Source organism: Cyanistes caeruleus, chromosome 2 (assembly GCF_971803275.1).
Source record: "Cyanistes caeruleus chromosome 2, bCyaCae1.hap1.1, whole genome shotgun sequence".
Lineage (NCBI taxonomy): Eukaryota > Metazoa > Chordata > Aves > Passeriformes > Paridae > Cyanistes > Cyanistes caeruleus.
In genome coordinates, this window is record NC_141702.1 from 58,015,000 (window position 1) to 58,040,275 (window position 25,276).

Consider the following 25,276-nt stretch of genomic DNA (forward strand, 5'->3'; position numbering starts at 1 on the left):
TTGATAGAATTATAGCTTCTAAAAAAACCCAAAAAACATCATACATACCTATACCCATGCTGTTAACGTTTTGTGCAGTGTTTATACCATAGTTTTGCATCAGCTTATTATTCTGGGCTTCAGTGAATCAAAGTTAACAGTTAGATGTATTTTTTTTTTTTCTGAACTCTGTGTCATTCTCTGTTGATTTGAGAGATACAGGTGAGTTTATAAGAAGTGTAACAACTCTGAACAAATAAAAGCGAGTAATATTTTCCATGTTGAGGGCCAGACTCTGCTAGATTTATTTGCACTACATAACGTGTTACCATGACCAGCAATATCTGTTCTTAAGTTTAACTCAGCCTGACTAAGAATCTGGTAGTAAAATATGGTCCCAGAAAAAACCAAAGATTGCACTTTTTTGCAACAGATTAGGCAGTTTTGGGGAGCAGACAGAATAAAGACTGGTGAAATGATAGATAATGGTTATGTTGAATTGTCCAATACAGTGATGTGTAAACTGAATCGATTCAAACAAAATTCATTTTAGTGCAACCAAATACAGTTCTTCCTGGAAGAATGAGTACATGTCAGAGCATAGTGATCTTGAATGATTACCAGTGACTTGAAAGTTAAACTGCAGTTAGTGCTCAATTAAAATACCTTTTTTACATTAGTGCCCCATGCAAATCTGTGGTGAAAAGTGTGCAAACAACCTTATGCATGTGGAGTAGTGAGTTTGTGAAGTTGAAATACCCAGGCAGAAAATGTTCTATAGTCAGCTATTGTACTGCAGGAGGAGTCAAACCTAAGAATCACCTGGACGTAGAAGTTGCAATGGAAATAGTGTTCTTTTAAGTTTTAAGCACTGAATTGAGGTGAGACTCTTCAAAATAAAATTAAGGTACTTTTTTAGTTTAACTACTCGAGCAAATGTGTGAGACCAGAGCTATATACCCTTTTTCCTGACATTTCTGATCAAGGTTGTGTGTCACCCTTGGATATGTGTATTAGCCATTTGAAATTGCTGAGGCTTAATGCAGCAGTAATTAGGTGAATTTATGATCTTGGATATGCCAGAAGGTTTATCTGCATACAGTGTTATACAAATGATTTAATGGCCCCTTCCAGCCATAACTCTGTGGAACGCATCTTATGTGGTACTAAGAAATGTGTTTCAAAATGCTTGCTATGATTATCTTTTGTTAGCAGGCAAGGTACTGTTGGAAGTAAATTGAAAAAAAAAACCTTTGCTTTTTTTGCTTTTCATTTTTTTGAGGTTGTATTTACAAAGTTTTCACCCTCACAACATTAAACATTAGATCTTTCTTCCTGTGTTTTGGCATGAGCCCAGTCACCAGTAGTCTTGTCAAAAATAATTTAAATAGGTGTTCACTTCCTGGGAAATATTTAAATGTCTAGCTATTGTGTTTAAGAATAAGTTCTTTAAAAATCTTCCAATTTACTTTATTTATTTGACTAGTCTCATTTATTTCAGTTGGGTTATGGGAGAAAAGAGAGCATAGGGTAGTGTGATCTGGCAATGAATAAATTGATGCTGGAGATTGAAAGATGTCTAACTATCAAAACAGTGACTTTCTGGAACAACCTACCAGTAAGAGTGATAAAACAAAAAATCTTAAAACAGAAACCCTAAAAAAAAGTTGTAATGAATCATAATTTGTTTGTGATATGGCTGCCTGATTCTATAAAAAGTTATGTAACCTAAGACCCAGTAAAACTCCTCTGCAATTCTCATTTACCTTTCTATGTAACTTAATTGTGCTCTTCGGCTTTTAGGACTGAAATATTTGCATTGTATCACCCTATTCTACTCTGAATTTGACATGCAAGTGCTGCATTCAGTGATAGAAGTATCTGAGACAATAAGTAAACATTATAGATTGGAGCCGAGGTGATACTTTGTTTAATACTTGGACAAAACTTTAAAAATCTTCAGTCACAAAACTAAAAAATTACTGTGTGTGGTAAGGAAAACTTTTAATGTCTTTTGATTTTGTTATTAAGTGTTCAAAATCATACTGCCTATAGACAGATATGTATTAATAGATGTATGACTCTGTCTTTCAAATAGTGGCTCTTTTTCCAAAAGTATAAGTCTCTTGATGTGAGATACTGTTAGGCTTCTGTATCTAGCTGAAGAACATAATGATACACGAAAAGAATGCAATAAATATATTAATGTCCCTTCTGGAATCTCTAAATCATTAGGCATCAGAATTTGAGAAGCGGAAAAAAAAAGATTAATTAACTCAAATTGTGCTGTCTATACCTTAGACCCCTTTTATGTCTGATCCTGTGGCTGTTTTTATAGGTAGACAAACTAAAATACTTTTCTCTTATCTGACAATGTCAAATCTCATTTTTTTATTGTATTGATAATTTTTAGTAGTGGGGTTTTTTTGCTATTAAATGATGACCAGTGGTGGATAATTATTACAGGAAATCTTGTACTCATGACTATTACAGTAAATTAACAGAAATGTTTCTTCTGTTCTTAACTATTGAATTCAGGTAATTTCTGCTGATTTCCTCTCACTTTTTAGCAAGCTTTGATCCACTCAGGGAAAAATTAAGGCTTTCAGCAGCTAATTTACCTCAATAGATTCCTACAAGCAACAGCAGAACATCCTTTTTGCTCTGCCAGTGTGTGATATTTTTGTGTCATCCCACTGAGTCTGCACTCCTCAGATCTGAAGTAAAATCATGCATATACTTAAGGCCCTTTGTAGCCTGTCTTTGGTGTTGGTTCCAAATTCAGCCAAAAAAAACACCCAAAAAACCTAAACCTTCCAGCTCCCTGATGAGAAAGCTGTCTGTCACTCTGTAGTGAGGGGCAGAGGCTGGGCAAATCCATGTACAAACAGAATAACAGATGATTTGCTCCCTCACTTTTAGTGGCTAGTTTTTATCTTCTAATACCTCAGGCTCTATGTTTAGATTAATGTAATAAAGTATTTGTTTAGCATTAGCCACAATTATCATACTGCAATTGGGTCTGCTGTTCTAATTAATATGATCACAGCTTTAATTTTACTGCTTTCTAAAATGGAAAAAGATTACAAATGTAGATTGATACCTCTTCTGTTGTAATTCAGAAATCCGTCCATCCAAAAAATAGTTATGTAACCAAATACATAAACTTTGCTGACCTTGCCTGATTCATTATGAAGTTTTCTAGGTGTTCATGTTGAGTTCTAAACGAAGAAGATTTTTTCCAAATTTTAAAATTAGAAGGGTTAAAATGAATACAAAGTTCAAAGATGATTTTTCTTATTTTTTTTAAATGCAGCATGAAGTATTTCATAACATGGTGTGTGATGTAATGTAGTGTTTTGCTTTGCTTTTTTGTTTATTTTTCTCTAAAACGTCAATCTGCTCAGAGGTCGTCTCTTGAACAGTTCAAGTGTTCAGGCAGTTTCTTGAAACTTGGAGTATTCATGTTTTCAGGCCTTGTGCTGATATCTCTGACAATTTTTCAGCAATAGACGACTGTAATAAACGAGGCAGGAAAACATGGAATTGTCTCATGGGTAGCTTCTTATCTGATGGAAATGTTGTAAAGATAAACCCATTAAGTGTTCTGAGATGCTCACACATGACAATTATGAGGGACTTGTACAAATCAACTTTGGTGTTTCTGCAGCCCTTCTTGGAGCTTGTGCTGATGTGAATCCTGCTGCAAGTGTGCTTGCAACATGAAATCACCAATCCACATTGTTGAGGAGCACATGTGGTCAGTGCCTGCTTGTGCCTCTGAATAAGGGCAGACAGTGGTGGAAAGGAGTAAAAGAGCTGTTTTTCCTTCCTCATTCCCCTCCTTTCTGCCAAGGCAGGAAGGTGGATCTCATTTGCTGTCTCTTCTTATTGAAGAAAACTTCATTTCTGCAGCAGTTGTATTTTTTGCATAAACCACAGATGTAGGAAGTGCTCCATATACCAAGTCCTTTCCAAAAGGACTTGAAATTTGTGTCTAAACCCATGGTTGTTCAGACAGACCATGTGAATGGGGTTCATCTGCTCAAATGCAGACACTTAGGTCTGTATTAATTTTTCCATTCCTTAGGCATCTGCTGCCATTTGAGAGACCAGAAGGTCAGAAGGGTCTAGCAGATATGACACAGGACCTGCTGGATAGCTAAATCTTTTTGGAGTAGGAGCTGTGTGTCAGTGAGGGTCACTACCTGGGACACCTCAAGTGGCATCGACAACTGCACATGGACCCTCTTCTTACTCTGAGACACAAAAAGACACTGAGAACACACATTGTCTCTTTCTGGGGTGCCTGATTAAAGTAGATCAGCTGCATTAGGCTTAAGAAAGGCAAGCTTATCTTCCTATAGTATATAAAATGGCTACAGTCTATTCCAGATAGCTGCTGGATGACGATGGATACCCAGTGATATCCAAAGTTATGTGAAATTAATCCCACCCATACATCTATAATATACCTTCACATAGACACTGCATTATGTCCTTTGAGAGGGAGACAGGGAATTGTCTCTGTGTCACTGGCCTTGATCACTCTTGCTCTGAGGCTATTGAAACAACAAACACTGTTGGCCATATCTGCTCTGATATGGAAAGCATTAGTTGCTGGCATCAGCTTCTTCAGCAATTGCCAAGTGAACATCAGATGCCAGCATTTTTTATTAAACCACCAAGATAGGCTGACCAGATCTAAGGCATTGCTCCAAAAAACCACAAGAGAAGACTCCTGCAACTGAAGTGCATCCACATTTCCTAAAAAACTGAGATTTTGGAAATTTTTGTATTTTGTTATTGTTGACAGTGAAACACTGAAACAAATCATGAGCTCGCTGGTCTGTCTGCATGGGGTTTTCTATTATCTATTCAGGCATCAGAACAGAGATTAGAGCAGAGATGCTGTCCTTCAGCATTCTCATTTGAAGTGCTGTTTTCATTGCATTCATTGCAGGGATTGTTCGTAAAATTTGCTGTACAGGGAGAAGTCACATCTGAGGCTGAGTGGCCTTTCCAGTGACTTGCAAAAGGTTATAATTTACCACAGCTCATTAGGAGCCCTGATCAATGTGACACTGGGCAAGGCAAGGCATTTCTGCTTTTCTGCCAAGCTCAGATTCCAGTTGCTGGGAGGCTTCTTACTTCACCTCACTCAAGATATTCTTGTGCAAGACTATGAATGCGTGAGTGATACCTGCTGGAGACAAGATCATAAATCTTTTACTTGATAAGATATTGATAAGATTGGATTCAGGAGTGATCTAGGTGTTTTAACCCTTTACTAGAAAAAGGGAATATGGTTCTGAGAAGACAGAGTGCTTAAATATGACTATCCTAAATATAAATCCTTTTTGATACATGTACATAACAATTGCAGTGGTCTTCCAACCATTGCAGTCTTAAATGATGACACAACAGCCAGCACCTATATAAATAAGAAATAAGAAAAGATGGCTCACTGCATGGAAACCATTGGTAAAAGTGAAAAATAGCATTAAAGGCTGAAAGTTGTGGTTTCCCTTGCGTTAGACGACACGGGTGGAATGTGTCACATTCTGGTTCCACGTGCTGCTGTCCCACAGTGCTGTCAGCTGCCAGGACTGACCTTCCCAGGAGCCAGGCAGCAGAATCAGCGCCAGGTAACTGTTGAATGCTACAGGGTAGAACCTTCTCTCCCTCTGAGCATGACAGACCAGTGAGCATCAAGGCAGCACTGGGCTGCATTTCACCTTGCATTCATAAGCTATGTGAGTAAGCAGTGTGGGGTTTTCTCACCTCGATCATACTAATTAAGGAAACTACTTTTTACTGATTATAAGGGAAAACCTGTATTCTTCCATTGAAGGTTTTTTTCCAGTTTCTTAGCAATCTGCAGTGCAAATGTCCAGTGCAAATTTCTTTGCTACTACCAGTCTTTTCTCCCCCTTTTAGTACTTGCTATCATGTAGAAACAGTGCTTTGATCACTGCAGCCTAATCCAGTACTGATTTGTGCTGCTAAAAGATGGCTATATAAAACTTTCTCGGATACTACAAAGGGGACATCAAAGCTGGAAGAAGAGGGAAGGGAAATTTACAGCAACACAGGAAAAGGCTCAGCTCATGATAAATAAAAATCATTAGGAAGATGCTGTGCAGAAAGCAGCAGCTGTAGTAGAAAATGTGGCTTAAGATTTAGGCTCCAGATCTTAAATCACAAGACTGGGAAGCTCATAACAGCTTTCCAAATAGCCTTCACTGTGTTTTTTGCATATAGTTCTGCTAAAATTTGAATATGTAGTACCTACTGCTTTCTTTCTATTTCCCTTCTACTTTTTTTTTTCTTTTAAATGTAATTCAGGCCTGTGAGGTAAGATCTGTTAATTCAAAAATCAGTGGAAGATCAGAGAGTTATGGAATAGGTTTGAAAGGGAAGACTAGTTCCAAGTCACCTGGCATGGACAGGGACACCTTACACTAGACCAGATTGCTCAGAGCTCCATCCAGCCTTGCCTTGAGCACTTCCAGGGATGAGGCATTCTAAACTTCTCCTACTTGTTCCAGTGCCTCATCACTCTCATAGCAAAGAATTTCTTCATAATATCCCGTCTAAACCAACCCTCTTTCAGTTTGAGGTCATTCCCCCTTGTCCATGCCCTTGTGAAAAGTTCCTGTCTGTCTTTCTTCTAGGCCTCCTTGAGGTACTGGGATGTTGCTATAAGGTCTCTTCTCCAGGCTGAACAGCCTGAGCTCTCTCAGCCTCTCTTCACAGGAGGGGTGCTGCATTCTTCTGATCATCCTTATGGTCCTCCTCTGGACCTTCTTGGTAAGGTGGCCTGTAGCAGACCTCCACTATAATGTCACCAGTCCCTGCCATCCCTTTAATCTGACCTGTAAATTCAAATGTGGCTCCACATCCATCCCCAGGCAGAGCTTTGTGCATTCCAGCGCTTTGCTGACATATTCTGGTGTTTAGGAACTTTTTTTCCTTCTTCAAATTGATCTGTAAACAGATGGAAGTTTGGAAGGTGGTAATTCTAAAAATTTGTAATTTAATTTTACTGTTGAAGACAAGTACTATAAAACCTGATCTTTGGCAAAAATAAAATGTCACATAGTACCCTGTAATCTCTGTTTTCAATTTATAAAGCCAGTAAATATTCTTAAAACATTTTGTTTGCTGAGCCATCTTGATTAAGCAGTATCTAGTTATTACTACAGAATAACTTGTATCAGCTGGTGTCTAAAAGAAATTAATTAAAATTAGTGTTTCTTGCTTTCATTATTGGTTACAACTTGGACTTGACAGTGAGATCCCTGTTTCAAATTACACATCACAGAACCCTTATCTTCAGGAAACTAGCTGTGGCAAAGAAGAGTCTGTCTGAAAGTGCACAGCAAATCTAGTCATCTTTGGGGAACTAGTATGTCAAAGGGCAGCTTTGTCTGTTTGCTCCCATCCTGCAGTAAAATGATACTTTGTCCTTCAGCCATATTGATAACCACAAGCAAGGAAAAATATGTATGTTGCCAACACATGAGCCACTGCAGCAGATTTATTACCTTGCAATACCTTTTTGTGGTTTGGATTCTTTAAAATTTATGGGTTGAAAAGTATGTTAGTTTATTCTTGCCATGCTATGAGAAATATAATCATAATTTTAATCTACAGAAATATCCATTAGAGATAAAGCATGCAAACCCTGGAAGTGATGAGAATATTCTAATTATGTTCAAGGAGAAAGGTGGTGAGATAGAAACCCATATAAAATTATGTAGCTGAATGTTTAATTGCAATAATATCAGAACCAGTTAAGATGCAAGAATATCTGCCAGATGTATGCCATTTTAAGGAGTCAAATATTTTCAGGTTGCATTTCAGTGAACTGGTGCTACTTTTTCCTTGATTCAGGACATAAAAAAGATCAAATGAAGTGGAAGTAAATCTGATTTTACAGAGAAATTTTTAAACATCCTGGAATAGAACTCAACTTTATTTACTGGCAGTTCTACTAACACTGTTAATTGTTAAGTCTCACTGGGTTCCTCTCATTTTTGCTTACTTATATTTAGCTTTGATTTATATTTTCCATGTTAGATCATTGTCTTAGGTAAATTTTTAAAAATACATTTTGACAAAAATGGCTCAAATTTCTAGGTATTGTGAAGAGAACATAAAGATTTGCTATACTCATGGAAAAAACCCAGTAACCTTTTCACTGAACATCCTAGAAACCACTGCATTATAGGTATACACACACCAGATACTTGGTAGTGGGGGAACACTATCAAGATCAAATCAAATCAGAGTTACTTTTCTTTAATTCTTCCCCAGACATTTTGCCCAAATTTGAGCTACAAACTCTTGAAATACCTCACTGTTCACAGTGGGAATTTTTTTTGCATTGGATAGCTGAATTGTATGAAATTTTATCTGCCATACATGCTCCACCCTTTCTCGGTGATTGCATATTGACCTGATTGCAGGAGCATCCTTCTCTGACAAAATATGTGAAGTTGCTTCATCACACAGCTGCGTGACATTTCAAAAGGATTTTCTCTGCAAATATTACTGTGGGCAGGGGCAGTTTACTGAGTGATGAGAATCACAGAGTAATGTAAGTTTGAATGGGCAAGTAAGTTTGAAGATTATCTGGTCAACATCTTGCTCAAAGCAAGGCTCACTTCACAGCTAGATGAGGTTTCTCGGGCCCTTATCCAGTTATGCTTTGTAGATACCCAGGAATGGAGGCTCCACATCCATCCAGGGCAATCTTTCACAGTGTTGAACCACTTTCACTGTGAAAAAGCTTTCGCTAATATATAATTAGAATATTCTTCACCCAAAGATGTGTTGGATGTCTCTCGTTCTTTCATGGTGTGCTCTGAGAAGAGTCTGGCTCTGCTTCCTTTAAAGCATCCTATTATACTGTTGAAGACAGCAATAAATCCTGCCTTAGCCTTCTCTTTGGAAAACGGAACAAATCTAGTTCCCTCAGCATCTCCTCATATGCCATTTGTTCCAGCCCCCTCCTCATCTTAGTGGCTGTCCCTGGACTTGCTCCAGTTTGTCAAAGGCTGGCTTCAGCTTGGAAGCCCCAAAGTGGAAGCAGTTTTGCAACTGCCAAGGACAGGGGAGCCAGCTCTGCTCTCAGCCTCCTGTAGATGTTCATTACTACAGCCCCTGCTGTGTTTCTGCAGTGGGTTATTCTATTCCAGGTGCATTGCTCTGTGTTTTCCAGTGCTGAAATTCATGAGATTCCTGCTGAGTCATTTCTCCAGCCTGTTGAGGTCCACCTTATTGGGAGATTTGCTCTGCAGCAAATCCACCACTCTGCATGTTCCCTGTCCCCTAGCTTGGTATCTGTCATTAACTTGCTAGGGGTGCAGTTTCTCCCTGCATCTCTATTGTTAGTGAGATATTCACCCCAGTATTGATTGCCCAGGAATACTACTGCAAGCTTGCTGAATTTCAGCTGCTGATAAAAGTCTGTTGAGACTAGCAGTCATTTTCCCCCTGGTAGTTCATCTGTGCAGCCCTTCACTGGGATTGAGAAAATGGGTCTCTCTTGTGCTTTTAGTGCCTTTCTTTTGTGTTTGGCCAAAGTCACATCAGCAAAATGCAATAAAAAACTGAGTTTGCAGTGTGGGAAGATGGGCTGAAGAGAAAATAAAGGTGGTCTCAATGAAGAATAGGATGGGGCCAGTGCAGCAATCTGGTGGGTCTGGTGAGGTAGAGACTGAATTTCCAGTGAGGTGCTGTAGCAGGCTGTAGTGAGCTGTGAGACAGAACATGGGGAGGATGAGGGAGTGCTCTAACAGTAGGAAATAGATAACATATAAGTTCCTGTAAGAGTTTGAGATGAACTGCAAAAGTAAGATGAAGGAGAACCTCCAGAACTGAAAACGCTGAAGAAGAAACTCCAGAAGTCTGAACTGGAGATAAACAGTGGAATTTAGGTGTTCTCAGGCAATGTGACTTGGACTGGGAATGGGCTGTAAACATGACTGAAACAGGGCAAGTGCATGTTAGAAAAGCATGGAGAAATAAAAAGGCTCACAGGGAGAAACAGGAGCTATGGAGCTGGCCATGTAGAACAATCTTCCTGCCAACAGATATGTGCAACTCTTGCATTTTGTTGCTGCCTGTTACAGATTTAGCCAGAAGGTAATGGATTAGCCCAGCTGTTGGTTTGATCAAAGGCCCGATGTGGCTGATGTTGGTGCTGTACATGTGAGCTTCCATCACTCCTGAAACAACTGCCACTCACAATGATGGATTGGATTTTGATTACTTTAATTCCTTAAAGCTTTGGTATTTCTCACATGCATAGAGAAAATGAAGTTATGTATGAGATCATAACAGCATCCTTCCTATAGCTGAGACATGCCAGAACTAGATTTGTGTGCACAGATCTCTCCCTCTCTCTGCCTAATGTCGTAACATGTGAAACGAAGACACTGCTGTTTTACCATACAGGACCCCTGTAAACATTTTCTGGTGTCTGTAAAGTGCCCATCTGTAATAATGAACTGAAAATCAGGTGTGAAAAATCGACAGGACTGTTTCCATAGCAAGCTTCACTAAGAAAGAAGATATGAGGCTACATATGAGTAAGGATGAAAAGAACTAAAATATTGAGTGGATGCTCAGTCAGTGAGTTTAGATTTAGTAAGTAGCCATGGTATTACTAGATACAGTATCTAAATGGAACAAAAATTGTTTGCAAGCTTGCTAAACACACATACCCTACATATTTCTCAGAAAGAATGGAGCATCTATATATTTCCACTTCAGTCCTTGTAAGGAATTGTATGTTCAGCTACCTTGCATTGATTTATTCTATAGGTAGGTAAGAGATGACTGCACAGAATCAAGGAGTTAATTTTCCTTTGACATGAACTCTTGGATATGACCTTCAGTTCATTTTATTCTTTATTTAAGAATAGGAATTCAAATTTAAGAAGAGGGATTTTGCTGGTTTTATTTCAGCAAAGCACTGAAGATCTTGCTCTTCAGAGAGAGGGATACATTTTGGTACAAAAATCAGTACATTAGCAAATACTAAATGTTCTCTGTAAACCCCCTCCTGCCCCACCATTCCCCCTTTTCTTTTTTTCAAAAGCATTTAAGAATATTACTTAGGATGAAGACTATCTTTTCAGGAAGATTTAAAATGTTGTTGAATGGATATCACCAGCTTTTTAATTATTTCTTAAATGGCAACTTTAGGTATTAATAACTTCAAGCTGTTTTCATGTATGACCCATTTTCTGACTCATAAATGCCTTGTTTCCTCTCTCTCTAATTCACTTTATTGTCAACAAATGTGGATCTGTCTGGAAATAACAAGTGACCTGAAAGCTGCATTGCCCAAGAGACTGGCCCCACTTCTGCACGGTTCTTCCAGGTTATTCCAGAACTAAAAACCAGAGGAGAAGTGCAAAATGATTTGTCTTGTTTGATACATAGTAAGAAATAAATGAGAACAGGTCCCCAGAATTCATTTCATGAGTTCTGATGAGAGCCATGTTTGTGTCATGTAGCAGCCTAAAATGGATGAAGTGTGCAGGTATTCTTTGTTACGGTCCATTTGATACCAGATTACTTGCGGAAGTTCTCCTTGTCCCAGAGAAATTCCTCAGGTATGTTCCTGCCAACTACTTGATCCTTTTCTGATGACATCAGAGGACAAATTTTAAAAAATAAGGGCAAGACTTTTGTTCTGTGGGCAATCCTGAATCCCAGATTCAAGGCCAGAGTTTTCATTGCAACATGCTCTCTCTAAATGTGAGAGATTAAAGACTGTTCTTTTGAGAACTGAGACTCCTTGAAAAGTGTAATGCCAGATGTAAGTTAGTCCAATGAAAACAGGCTAAGTAGAAATAAAAAAAGAAATATGTATCTAATGGAAATGTAGTAAAGTATTTCAGTGCTTAATAAATCTGAAGTCACTAGTTTTATTGTAAACCTCAGTTGTCCCAGCATAGTCAAGGAATGGAAGCTTCATTTACTGCATACTATGAATCATTACTTAAGAATCACTGCAGAAAGGTTTAGAACTGGCATTTCTGCAGCTGGGAAGTGATTGGTGCATGCTGTCCAATTATGTTGTTTTTTAAAAAAAATAATCTTTTTTTGGTCTGTGTTAGGCTCTGCACTAAAATTTGCAGGGGGAAAAATTAATTGAAGAGCTGCTTTTATTCTTTAGATTTTCATTTTGTCACTCTCAGCACTTTCAAGCTATTTTCTTTGTTTAATCCTTGGATGTTCTGAAGATGTGGGATGTTGTTTCTACCATTAGACATATGCACAGCTGCTCTGTAGAAGGAACAAAAAAAGATGTAAAAGATGCAATAAAAAATTAATTTGTCCTTCCTTGCAATCAGAGGCCCTGAGATAGATCTGAAATTCAGTACCAGTTGAGATACTCAGATTATATTAATCCTCATCCTGTTAGCTGAAGTCTGATACTGAATGGAATTATCACTGCACTGGAGTAATTACTATTAAATATGATTTTGCATAGATATAATCTATAAACCCTAATTTCAACTGTATTTTTGACCAAATGAATTTGTGATGATGAGAGCATCTATAACAAACGGTCAAACTATTGTGATTCATTAATTTAGCAAGGCTACCTTGTAGTTACAGAGTATGTCTGAGGAGAATTGATGAATTTTAAAGTAGGAGTAGATAATGCATTAGGAATCTTGCTGCTAAACTTGAAATTGTAATTTTTATTTTTTTTTCTTTTTATTTCAAAATACTAGTAACAATTGCTTAAGGTCTTAGGAAAAAGTTTGAGCCACTTCAGTTTCTTGTCTGAGAATATGATCTTTTTGCCTTTTGCATTTGCACACATATATCAAAGGATTTAAGTGAACTCTGACAGGTTCAGAAAAAAATACCTCCTGTCTCTTTAAACAAAAAAGAATCAAAGTAATTTTTTAGAAGTTGCTTTGAAAATGAGTCAAATTTAATAAACCAAAACCTACTTGCAGGTACTTATTCATACATTAAAAGCTCAGCTAAGAGTTGGTGCCTGGTTTTGTTTTTTTGTACATTTGCAGAGCTGCCCCTTATCAGTAAGTAATTCTCTCTCTCTCTCCTTCCCTACACCTTTGTCTCATCTTCTGACTCACTAGCACGTGTAGCAGCAAGCTTTCTCTTTGGCCCTGATGAAGAGTTCTGTGTAGTTACCTTTCCAAGCCTGCTGCTGTGTGTACACTTGCACCACTGTTCCATTCTTGAGGGTTGTGTGATCCAAAGAGTGCAGCTGGAAGGGAGCCGAGCTCTTGGGCAGGAATGCAGAGGGTTCTCCAGCAAGGTTACCAGGGTTATCAGCAAGTGAAAACAGGAATCAAGAATATGTCTCATATGGCAGTTCCCACTGGGGTTTGTGGGGCAGTGCTGAGGCTAGAGAATGAAGAAACAGTTAAGACTTACTCATTCAGAATCTACGCACTGTTGGCTTATCTTTCCATTTTATGTGTTATACTTTTCAACATGACCTGACTGAAGCTGGTTTTGGATTCTGGATTTGGCAATAGACAATAATTATTTAGAATTATTTAACTTTGTGATCTGTAAATTCACATAAATATATACGTGAAATAAGGTGACTATGTTGCTAGGTAGAACTGAAGAAGAAAGTACAATTTTAGAACTTACTGATGTTTCAAAATATTTTTATTAATTAGAGCTAAATGAAAACCAAACCAGAAGTAAGTTAAAGAGCAGAAGTTCATGGGCAATAATTGAAATATCTTCCTATTCGTCTAATAGAACACTTTTGATACCACAGAATCACAGAATGATCAAGGTTTGAAAAGACCTTCAAGATCATCTAGTCCAACCATCAACCCAGCACCACCATAATCACCCCTAAACCATATCCTCAAGTGCCACATCCAGATGCCTCTTGAACACTTGAGACAGTGACTCCCTCACTTCTTTGGGCAACTTATTCCAATGCCTAACCACTTCCTCATGCATTTTTTTTTTTTTTTTTTAATCTTTTTGGAATCTCCTCTGACATAACTTAATGTCACTTCCTCTTGCCCTTTTACTTGAGACAGGGCAGGAGAGAATGACCCCTGCTTCACTTCAACCCTCCTCAGGCAGCTGTAGAGAGTCTTCTCAGAGTAAATTTCCCTCAGCTGCTCCTCATGAGACTTATGCCCTTTCTTGGACTTTCTCCAGCACATTCCTTTTTGAAGTGAGTGGCCCATAACCAGACACAGGATTAGGGGTGGGATCTCACTGGTGTCAAGTACAGGAGGCCAACATTGCCCTGCTCCTGCTGGCCACATTATTCCCAATCCAGGCCAAGATACCATTGGCCTTCTTGGCCACCTGAGCACAGTGGCTGTCAACCAGCACCCCCAAGTCCCTGTCCACTGAGGAGCTCTTGAGCCACTCTGCCCCAGGCCTGTGGTGATGCACGGGATTATTGTGACCCAAGTGCAGGACCTGGTACTACACCACATGCAGATATATTTTTGAACACATGGACTATTTGAAAATCGAGCATTACTTTTCATCATATTTCTACCACAGTAAGCTTAGATGAGAACCTGGTGTTTTCTCCTAACTTGCCACTTGTTCAGGTCATTTTCTGGGAGACTAATGTCTGAAACAGTGTTGTAAGCTCCTGGGACCATTTAGGTGTGAGGAAGTGCAAATTATTTTGGTGTTTTCCGGTGAAAGTTGTTATAGCTGCTGGCTTTTGCAGGCCTAGTACCATGAGAAGCTGTGGGGCTGGGATAGGATCCTGCTGGTCTTCCCAGAACAGATTTGAGGAGGGATGCACTGCCATCAGCTGCCAGCTTCAGTTCCACTCAGCTGCTGTTTTCCTGCCTAGGTTTGGACTGGACCATGGTGGGTTAATAGGTTTGTTGTGCTAAGCATAGAGCAGCATCCACTTCAACGTTCAGCTGTATGCAACAAAGAATATTTTAGCTAGAAATGCGTAAATAGGTGGGTTTTCTGCAATAGTTAGCCATTCAACTGTATTATGCAACAAACAGGAGTTCAAATCTGGGCGGATTATTTTCCCCTCCATTTACAAGAGGCGTGCATACCTGGAAAATGAATATTCAGCAGGAGTCCCTGGTGTCTAGTAGACTGGTATTAGGTGTCTCCCACATTAATGGGTAATATATTTTTAAACGTCATGACGGAAGTGTGGCTGTTATGTCCACAATGCTGTACATTTAATTCTGCATTAATTTGTCTAATAGACTTTTTCCTTCCTTTGTAACTTAAAGGGCAGGGAGCAATTACTGTCTACCAACAATAAAAAGTGAGAAGATTAATGAGGTGTTATGTTGTGGCACCTGTGAAGAACATTCTGTGTTGCTGTGAGGAATAAGAAATGCCTCAGATAGATGATATGGATTTGCCAAAGAGAAAAACAACTCTTTAATGTATTGAAATAAAATTATCACCAACACAAGAAGCAAGTTTATGTATTTCTCATTGACCTAATTTCTCAGATATTGTTACAGGTTACCCCAAAAATACATCAACAAGCTGTATTACAAACATGTGCAGTTGGCTACATAAATGTATTTCCTGCCTTTCATGAGCCATGTTCTCTTTGCTTTCTCTTGATTGCATAGTCAGCATATGCAAATTAATCTGTGAATGTTATCTGAATAAATAATTCAACTACTTTGGGATAATTTAGAGAATTTGGGTATGTAAAACTTACTATTTTCTGCTCAGTTAGGTCTGATGACTAGGAAACCTGCACACAAAGGAAGATCTGCAGGAAAAAAGATCTAGAGGAATGGGGAAATGAACATGATCTAGTTTTTCAATCTGCTCTTTACTCTGTTGTAATGTAACCATTGATCTGATCAAGTGAAATCTACCACTGAATGAGTATTTTTTCCCCTGTCACATTACTGGTCACAATTCCTGTGGCTGGATTAATAAAAGAGTGTGACCACATAGTTGAGATACTTTCTTCTTCACTTTGCATTTTCTGGCCTCCTCCCATCTCAAAGCTTGTGACTGTATTTTGAACAGCATTAATTTTCTGCTCTGGGCCTCAACATTTATGTTCAGAAATGAAAGGAGAGCCAGACTGCCTGTCTGGCAGCAGTTTACAGTTTCTATGTTTTGGACATAAAGAAAAAATTACAGCCTTTGTAGCCTTTAACACTAAATTTTCAGAGGTCATGTCCAAGAGTTACTTAGAGAGATGCTGAATGTTTATGGCTGTCCTTGTTTGAAAGAAGAGATGTAGAATCTGAGAAATCAAATAATACTGAAAATCCGCTTGGTGGGGGTGTCTCAAATTGTGGCCTTTATATAATAATCTGCTCAGGTTCTGTTTCTTATTATTTCTTACATGGTTCTGAACTCCCCATCCCTGGAGGTGCTCAAGACCAGGCTGGAAAGGGCTCAGAGTAGCCTGGCTAGTGGAAGATGTCTCTGTCCATGGATGGAGGGTTGGAAAAATGAACTTTAAGGTCCCTTCCAACCCAAATTCTGTGATTCTGTGATATTTCTAGCATATGTAATTTTCAGGTTCTGGAGAACCTCTGTGACATACATAATCAATAATTATTTATAATTCATAATCATAATCATAATAATTTATGTCACTGTGTATTAACAGGGTCTGGCCTTAAAAAGCTAGGACACACCTAAGAACTAGAGTATATGGTATTGACAGAATCCACTGCTGTCTGTCAAACTCTAGCATGTTTATCTCATGGTTTTCTGTTCATTATTATTCACAGAATGACTTGGCATGCAAAGTTGAATTCAACAATTTCCAGAGGAATAGTGTAAGTCAGGTACTACAGCTGGATCAATGTTTCCTCACAAACTACCGTGATTTTGTGAGGTGTCTTATTTCTGTGCATCCATCTTGCTTCCATTTACACTGAAAGGACAAATAAAGCATGCTTCTGTGAGGTCTGCATTTACCCTACTAGGGTCCAGGCTGTCCAAGGCTGGAACTTGACATAATTTGTGTTTGGCTGCCTTCATCAGGCTTTTTTCACCTGTCCTTTGATTGGTTACACTAGGCCATGATCTTTTTTCCCATCAGTTACCTTTGTTACACTTTCAAGTATATGACTTTCAAGTCATATTTAATTGCCTGGGAGGCAAATTCCTTGTACATGTACCAATAGAATCATAGAATAATAGAGTATCCTGGGTTGGAAGGGGCCCACAGGGATCATCGAACGCCTGGCCCTGCACAGGACAACCCCAGGATTTACACCACGTTCCTGAGAGCATTGTCCAAAGGTAACTTCTGTTACTCTCTTAGGCTTGGTGCTGTGGCTGCTTCCCTGGGGAGCTGTTCCAGTGCTCAATCTGATATATTGAGTATTTGCCCCAGCAAATAAGGTTTATCTTCAGCTCCTTGTTTTTGTCCCAGAAATCTGTAGGAAGAGAGCTCTTGACTCTCTGGGTCAAGAGCCTTTTCCGAAAATCTAAACTAAACTGCTTCTAAAACAACTTCAGGGCATTCCCTTGGGTCCTGTCACTGGTCACCCCAGAGAAGAGATCAGTGCCTGCCCCTCCTCTTCCCCTCATGAGGAATTTGTAACTGCAATGAGGTCTCCCCTCAGTCTCCTCCAGGCTGAGCAGGCCAAGTGACCTCAGCTGATGAGGCTTCCCCTCAAGGCCCTTCACCATCTTGGTCTCCCTGCTTTGGATGCTAATAGCTTTATATCTTTCTTACATTGTGGCACCCAGAGCTGCCCCCAGCACTGGAGGTGAGGCCGCCCCAGCTCAGAGCAGAGCAGGACAATCCCCTCCCTTGCCCAGCTGGCCATGCTGTGCCTGATGCCCCCCAGGACAGGGTTGGCCCTCCTGGCTGCCAGGGCACTGCTGGCTCGTGTTCAACTTGCTGCAGACCAGGACCCCCAGGTCCCTTTCCATGGCACTCCTCAGTCTGTCTGTACATCCAGGGTTGTCCCATCCCAAATCCAGAATCCAACACTTTCCTTTGCTGAACTTCTTAAGGTTGGTGATTGTACAGCCCTCCAATTTATTTAGGTCTCTGCAGGAACCCTGTGTTATCGTACAAGTGACCACTCACCAGTCTGATGTCACCCCATTCACTATAACCCTTTGTGCCTGACCCATGAGCCATATACTCAGCTCACACATCTCATGATGAGTTTATCCAGCCATGAGCTGGATGTGGTGTCCAGAAGACACTGTAACAAACCATATATAAAGCTTTACTAAAATCTGAAAAGATTATGTCAACTGGCTTCCCTTGATCAGCTAGGTGTGTTGTCTTGTCATAAAAGGACATAAGTTTGAAAAGCAAGACTTTTCTCTCATGAAATCATGCTGACTGTGACTGATGTATTGTCCTTCAGGGTTTTTTCAATAACTCCCATAACAATCTTCCCAAAATTTTACCCTAAATGTGTGTATTTATTAGTTTGATTTGATGAAATTGGCTTAAGCACTAATGGGACTGTATGTTCAGGAACTGTTTTTCTCTGGGCCCTGAACTATGTACTGTTAGTCCAAGGGACTGCAGAGGCTCTCTTCCTAGGGATTTTTGGGACAAAAACAAGGAGCTGAAGATAAACTGTATTTGCTGGGGCAAATACTCAAGCATTCTTACAAGTAGGTGTCAGATTTTCCCAAGTGCCTCATTCCTTCTCTGCTGCCCATTGTGTTTTTGGATTTGGCACCCTTGCCAAGTCTTTTCTTTCTGTATTCTTGCAAGCAGCTGGCTCAGAGTTTCTTGGAGATGGTGGTAATCTGTTTGGGAAAATGTTTTTGTCTCTTCTCTAGCTGTTTCAAGAGGTCTGCATGCACTTTGATGAACTTCAAAGCACTACTTTAAGTAGTCTTTTATTTCACCAAGGTTTATTTTCCTGTGGCCTAGAGCCCTCAGATTTCTTTGTTGTGACCACATGTGGCTGTACCAGTGTTCTGTTTCAGAAGTTCATTTTGAAATGCAGTATGGTCCTTAAAGTAACATTTTAAGATTTCATTCTAGAGAAATGTAAGTTGACATATTAGATTGGTTTTGGTTGGAATTTTTGAAACAATGGTATCTAAATTATAATGTTGTATTTTGCAATTAGCATTCTTAGTTAACAATTTTTGAGGGTGATTTAAATGAGAATATTTAAATATTTCAAGCATTTTTCTTAAAAATAACTTGTTTATGGTTGATCTTTCAAAGATTTTCCAAGGAATTTAATGAACCTTTGGATAATTGGTTAAACAATGTGTGTATCCTAAATATTTGGAAAGAGGGCTTGCCCCAAGAATAAAAGGATCACATGAGCACTTAGAAGTTCTATAAAAGCACTAAAGAAAGATTTATGACTGATTCCTGCATTTTTGCTGCTACTTACCTTTGAAATAGTTTGGAGGTAAGTGTAAGAATCTGACAGCACTTCCTGAAATACCATTTTCCAATCTATTGAGTGCACTTAACCTTTTCCTTTCAGATGGTTGGACTGTGCTAGTTTATCTGAGCATTAAAAGAAAAAAAAAATAGCCCGGTGTCTGGGTAATTTTGGAGAAGTTTTACTAGAGTGAAACCTGGAGAAAGTACTTCCTCTTGATGTGTTATTAAAGGATAAACCTCAGCCTTTTCACAAAAGCCATATTATAATTCTAAGACTCTTATAAGAAATGCAGGGGTGCAATTTCTAGCCAAGTCCTTGAGGGATAGAATAACTTTAACAGAGACAAGGATGACTGGGAATTTCTAAAAGTGTGAAAGCTGTATAGGATGTACATGAGATTGTTAGCTGAAGCTGGCCTTTTGGTTTGTTAATGCTTTCAGCTTTTCAAACCTTTTATTCTTCAGTTTGTTTACACTCAAGTGAGATACCCGAAGTGCACGCTTCCAGAGTGTTTGCCTGCTGAGCACTCCACTTTGGCACACTTGTGGGCACAGCTCATTGCCACACTCCTGTGGCCCTGCTGCTCCTGTCTCCAGAGCCACACAGCCACACAGCACTTACTATTGCTGCCAGAAAATCATATCTTATGCAGCGCCCAGGGACACTTTGTCAGCAGCTTTTTCATCAAATTTGGCATGCTTTAAGACAGTGGAATGAGGTTCCTCAGATTATTATGAGTATTCATGCAGCAGAGTCCAGGACTGAGAGATGGTGCCAGGGACAGATCGTGCCCAGGCAAAACTGTGCTTGGCAGGATGTAGAAATGGGCAGAAAAACCCTAAGCAATCTGACCAGTCATCATTTTATATCCTAGGGAATTGGATCAATTTTTTTTTTCCCCACTGGAGTTCCTTAAAGAGTAGAGGGATTATCCAATGAGCAGGGATTCAAAAGATACACAAAACCAGTAATTTGCAGAGATTTTACTCCACAGATCAGACAATAACATCAATTTTTAAATAATCAAAAGTTATTTGCCAGTTGTTACAGGTAGCAGAGGTCTGTAAATGGGTCATTTGAAATGTAAGTATGTAAGAGAACATTTTTCTAGTGCTGCTTACCACAACAGAATCTGAAACATTAAATATTTCTGTTTCTAAGGATCGGTGCACTATCTGGCCTTTGGGAAGGAGAAAACGAGTGATCAGGTACAGTAACTGGAGAATTACTAAGTAGAGAAAAGAACATCAGAATAAGAAATAGTCTAAGTGAAAGAGAAAATCATAAGTGAATTACAAACAGAGTAATCTCTTGTAGAAAAGGCAGATTTTATTCTGTGAACAGAAAAACACATGAACAGGACAATATACTGTTTTAAGAGAGATTGGCAAGGTGTCTTTCAGATTTTTTTGCTCGCTAAGGGGCAAGCAACATCCTTATGAGAGCAGGAGAATTAAAAAGAAGACTGAAAGAAAGGATGGAGACAGAGTGGGTGATGTGGCAGGAAAGGGATAGGAAAATGTGTACCAAGAGAGAAGCATCTGAATTGTTCTCCAGGCTGGCTGGAAATAGCTGAGGGAAAATTAGCTTTATTTCCATCAGAGGACTTGGGCTGGCCATGAGGTAGTGATGCAGCAAACCATTCACAGAGAGAGGCTTAATAATTGGAAATATTGTAAGGGCAAGTTAAAACAAGTTCCTGTAGGGCAGGTCTAGATATACAGTCTTCTAAGTGATCTGCCTGTGCTTTACTGGATGCTACTCTACAGTGAGTGCAGACTATAAAATTTCTGTGGGTCTGTTGACATTACTTATGTCACATTGAGACTGCAGGTTTCGCTGCTGGTAGAGATCTCAGCAATTTCTCCTTCTGCTTAACAAGGTGGAACAGTACCTTATTTTTTGTACTTGTTATGTACATTTTTTTTTCTTTGTGAATGTACATTGCAGGAAAAGAAAAGTTTTGGTGTTTGACTATATTTCTGTCAAATTTTTAAAAAATATTTCTGCAAAATGGAAATCCCATTTTAAATATTTTTTTTCCTTGAAAATTGAAGGAGAGAAATTTTCTTGTCTGAACTTCTTTGCAGAAACTAGATTTCTGTGGTGATTTAAGTAGTCTTCAAAATATTCATAGGAGAATAATGCTTTTTCTTATTTCAGAAATTAAATTCTGGCATAAAATAGTATGGAATTTATCACACGTTATGGCTTGCATGGCATTTCTTAATTGGTTCTTCTAAGATGTATTTCTGGCCTTCGTTTTATCCCATGGGCAAAATGTACTGGCAAACAAAACCTCAGGCTATGAGGAATGGTTACTCTGAAGGCTAGTCTTCTAAGAGAAGCAGTCCCTCTCCAGGGGAGAAAAGACAGAATTGCTAATCATATAAGGTGAGGCCCTCTACATAAATGACATTTCATAACCTTACATATAACCTTACAATACCTTACAGATTAAATTACTTTACAGGTATTACAAAGAAATATTTGTGATTTTTTTTAATATATATTTTTTAATTCTAGTTAGGACTGACTTGAAAAGCTTCATAGTTTGTCTTATTGATAGTTGATAGAATTTATAAAGAACTGCTCACCACAGGATTGCAAAAATTTTAAATCCAGCGTTGGTAAAAAAATATATAATTATGTACTTTTATGATTAATGAGTCATATGTGGTCAAGAGATGGCAATACTCAAATCTTCCTTAGTTACAAATCTCAGCATGTGCTTATGCAACTGCTGGGTCAGGTCACAGGAGGAAAAAGGATTATATATAAATATTACAGAAGTTGAATAATCATGGCAGACTGGGTTGCTGGGATAGAGAGGGAGAAGAGTGGAGCCATCCAGCCCAGGACATGAGGAAAATGAGTGGTGAGAGAGAGAGAGGAGAGCTTTGGATGAAATGCCTGCAGGGAGTCTGGACATCAGGGAAGTAGCCAGGCAGAGTCAGGCCAGGCACCAGAGGAGGGAGGTTTGTCCTTTCTAGACAGGGAGATGAGGCTGGAAGGGAAAGCCCAAAGGTGAAGGTGAGTGTAGGAATGGGACAAGTGAGGCTGGGTGGGCCAAATGAGAGAGGCAGACAAAACATCTGTGGGAAGACAGAGCAGAGGTTCCCACTGGCAGCAGTGGCAGCAGCCTCTAAGAGCTAAGAGCTTTTACTTACCCTAAAATAGAGTGGAAAAAAGGACTTGTAGTGTCACTACATACAATAGTTAGTGGGTGTCACTGATATCCTTCCTCTGCTGCTGAATGGGTGATCTGTCATCCTGTGCTGCATTAACACAAGTAGGGGTACACCAACATGGCCCTGCTCTGCTGTCTGTGACTCAGAGAGGCAAGAAAGGTAGCATTTTTATTTTCCTAGATGTCCTCTTTAAAAGGTGAGAAGCTACATGTCAAAAAGCTATTATTTGCAAACTTGTAATTTTATTAAGCCCAAGATAAGGTGACCTGTGCAAATCTTATTTGGTCCCTTTGTGATTATTATTATAATTATTTCCATATTTATAAGGTAATTATAAGTGGGCTGCCATTCCAATATATGAAAATGATCATCTGTGGAATGTGTCATACTTCTATAGTGGAATATGTCACTGTAAATTCTCTACTAATTTTTCCCAAAAGCTGGTAACTAAAAAAGGAAAGAGGCAAAAATTATTATGTGGAAGCAGCTGATTTTCTGTCCCGAAGAACTAACTTTCTGACTAATTCTGCCACAAATGCTTCTGTAAAGATCAGATATCATTTACATCAAACTCTTCATAAGCATTCTGGTGTTGTAATTTTTTTCTTGTGCAGAATGAAAGTCCTACTGTCTGATTAATTTAAGTGTTGAACATTTGCTCTTGCACTTGCAGACAAGAAAAGTAACACTCTGAGAATTCAAAACCTATTTAATGGTGAGTACTTAAAAACTCAGGTTGCCCATAACTTACTATATACTTTTGACCTTAGTCTCTCTCACCAGTCTCTCTCACCTTTCAACATAGAAGAGTATTGACTGGAAAAATACATTCATTAGGACCTGCCAGCTGCTAAATTGCTACAGGGGCATGGAAATACTGGGAGGAAATTAATTCTGAATTCGGACAATGTGCTGATAGTAAGGCACCAGACACTGAGCAGTCATGGAAAAAAGTCCTCACAGACAGAGTAGCTGCTCAGTTAATAAATTCCTTTTTATTTCGTGCACTAATGAGCTGTTGCCCTTTGAAAAGTATGGTCACATAATTAAAGATAGCATACATATACACAGGACAGATAAATGAAGGTTTGAATAGCGTTTGCAAGATGCAGTTCAACCATTCTGTGTTTAAAATCTTAATCTTTTTTTAAGGTATACTTGTATAAGGAATATGTGTGGGTGTTTCTGCATTCACCTTATGTACAGAAAGAAATGATTAAACTTCTCAGCATAGGGGAAAAAAAAACCCAGAAAATTGCTATTGCTTCAGAACTGTTTCAGTTTTGGGCTATTCCACAAAGTACAGCTACACCACCATTCTTTACTTAAGAAAAATGAAAATGACCCTCTGAGTGAGCTGTAGTTTAGATGCCAACAGCACTGAGAAACAGATGAAAGAGAATCAATTTCTCAGTATTTATTTGAAAGATTTTTTCTTGTATGAATTTAAATTTCAGACCCATAGAATTGACAAATAGACTGAGCTCTTTCCTATTTTGAATCCATCCCTCACTTCCCAAGAAAAACTTCCACATTTTTCAGAAAGCTGGGCAAACTTGTATTTTTTCAAGGGAATCTGCTGCAAAATATTTAGCTGACATGTGTAAGCCATGGAAAACTAATCCAACTTACTGGAAGTATGGGAGAGGGAAGTACTGAAAACATCCAAATTCGGGTATTATACACATGAACAAGTAGTCTGGGCTTCTTTACTGTCCCATCAGTAGAACCTCCAGGAAATGTGGCTGGAGATGTGGGCCACTTACTGACAGTGCATAAGCACATCTCTCTAGACTTCGATGCAGTCTGCAAATATTACTGACAGATCTGAGAATAAAATCAAATTTGTCAAAGATGAAGCTTTAAGGGACTGAAAGAATGTGCAAATTTATACTGACTTTAGATAGTTCTAGAGGTCATTTTGCTGCACACATGGAGTGGTTTAGTTTTGGCATATCCAAATGTAGCATTTCAATCGCTCATTTTAAAATTAACCAGAGTTAAGAATGAAGGAAGATGATAAAACTAATGCCAAAGGAAATGTTTAATTTCATGTCAAATAAGAAGTTTTGATGACCTAAGAAGATAAGCTTTTGTTTTCATGTTGCCAGAGCTTGTCTTCAGCACTACTGTTTCTCGGTCAATACAAAGATATTTTACGTAAGTTTTTAAATTTAAGTTGCCAAATTAAACTGTATTTTATTTTAGTTCTAAAGAAAACATTTCAATGTCTTCTGAATACGTTTTCTGATTCACTGTGAAATACTGCCAGCATTTAAAGATTATTTTATTATTCAACTTTGATGTAACTTTATTTTCATTGATTTTTCTTACATTTCTCTTATGTCAGTTATATATTTTTCTTTTTTCTGCAATGAGACCAGTCAGTTTTCATTTGGTTTCCTTGTAATTCTTCTTATTTGGCCTTCATATATATCTTCTGTTATCTTTAAAGTAGTTCTTCATATTATCTCTCCTCATTCTTTTATGTCAATATTTCTTCACTTCATCCATTCACTACATCATCTTGGGGATTTCTATGCAAGTAGTCCTGTTGAGGTGTCCCTGCACTCAACCCAAAGGAGGAGACAACATATGAGCAAAAAGCCATGAATTTAATGAGAATAAGTGATAAGAGGAGCATTTCTCTCTTAAGATGGTCTCTTCCAGTCTTGTCTAGGTGTCAAAGGAGCTGCTGTGCAACACTGATCTGGTGATCTTCCTGGTTACAATTTGTATTTCCCTTGACAGAAGGAC

The 25,276-nt window shown here is 38.7% G+C and overlaps 1 protein-coding gene across 4 annotated transcripts in view; it reads left to right on the plus strand.

Moving 5' to 3' along the window:
• Positions 1 to 25,276, plus strand: part of ESR1 (estrogen receptor 1) — a 183,154-nt gene that overhangs the window by 73,579 nt on the left and 84,299 nt on the right. The window lies entirely within an intron of this gene.